We start from the raw sequence: 1,745 nt of genomic DNA, 5'->3' as shown, positions 1-1,745 counted from the left end.
TCCTCGAGGAGCAACAAAATCAACTCCTTTCTCAATGGCACACGGAGTCGAAGCTATGGCCCCCGCCGAAGTTAACGTAACCAGTCTACGATGGTCAAGATTGCCGCATAACATTGAACTCAACAGCGACATGCTCTTCGATGCTCTGGACGCCATAGAAGAGCGCCGCGACCAAGCCCTTCTCCGCATCCAGAATTATCAGCATCAGATCGAAAGATACTACAACAAGAAGGTCAAGTCTCGACCTCTCGAACTGGGCGATATAGTACTGCGCAAAGTGTTCGAAAACACTAAGGAGCCGAATGCAGGCAAACTCGGAACTAACAGGGAAGGGCCTTACAAAATTGCTCAGGTTGTTAAACCAGGAGTCTACCGACTCGAGACGTCGACTGGCAAACCTGTTCCCAGAGCATGGAATTCCATGCATCTCCGAAGATACTACTCTTGAGAACATGTCTAACGGTCGAGCACCTGCAAGTCCTACTCGATCGAATCTCCGAATCAACGAGTGAATGACAATCCCGACACTTTCACTCGTAAAAAAAATAAAATAAAATAAAAAAACAAAGTGAATACGCTTCCACTGCCACTTTCACTAATCCAAAAACGAACTACGAATGGCTTGATCTTCTCCTAGAGGTACGTAGGCAGCCTTAAATGGTCCAGCTATAACAAAACAATCTCCCAACAAGTAGGAGCGCGAATTGTTTTGAGCGATGCTTACGCACGAGCACGACCTTGTCTCTCGGACGAACGTACTAGCACTCGTGCCCACTAACGAGCCCGTCCTGATCAGACACGTGCTTGAGGGATCCCCGGTCGTATCACGGTCTCAGCCGATGCGATCGAGACAACAGCTTTCAATCATCTTATGATCCTTTAAAGCCAGGTTTGGCCAACCTAATATTTTTAGGATTACTTTAAGATCGAATGAGAACCGTTGTCGTCCCGAACCAATAAACGATTGTCTTCGAATTCGAAAATTTATATTTTTCGAGGACTCGAACTGACGGCATAACGCGTCAAGACTCGATAAGACCGGACAATCGACTCTCCGGTTTAAATCGAAACACTGACCGAATCGCCAAATCAAAATCGTTAGAATCTAAATGTCTGAAACACAATTCAGCGACTCGTCGAAAGGCAACTAGCACTTCCAAGTCCACGAGACTATGTTTCACGACTAAGGCAAAATTCGTTTTAAAAAGACAACTTCTAAGGTCAGAAACGAAAAACGGCCACAAAGTAAAAGGTTCGAAAATTACATCAACAAAAGCCTCAAGGGGCTAAAAATAGAAATTTAAAGAAGATCAACAACAACATTTGAGGTTAGTTCTCGACACAGTCGAGGTCTTCCTCGGCGACTCGAGCTTCGAGCTGATCTGAAGCGCCTCCAGCCTCGTCCGTTGTCGAAGCAGGCGGATTCTCAACCTCGTCGACCACTCCTTCCTTCGTCCGATTTTTCACCACCCTCTTCTTCGGCTGAAGAGTCCAAGAGTTCGAGCAGGTCAACAGGCCCCGATCCCAAAAGAGGAGTCGGATTCGCCTTGCTAACTCCAAGTATCGGGATCAATGACTCCTCACTAACGACGAGGTTGGCCATCGACGGAGCGGGGTCCAATACAAGTGGTGCAGTTTCATCCTCAGACCTTCCGACCCTGCTAACAACCTCGTGTTCCTGAACAGGGACTCACCGAGCTCTCTCCCGGTCGGTTCGTCTGACCTCTCGGTCGCATGATCTCCCT

Source organism: Brassica oleracea, unplaced genomic scaffold (assembly GCF_000695525.1).
Source record: "Brassica oleracea var. oleracea cultivar TO1000 unplaced genomic scaffold, BOL UnpScaffold00770, whole genome shotgun sequence".
Classification (NCBI taxonomy): domain Eukaryota; kingdom Viridiplantae; phylum Streptophyta; class Magnoliopsida; order Brassicales; family Brassicaceae; genus Brassica; species Brassica oleracea.
Note: the sequence above shows the minus strand (reverse complement) of the source record.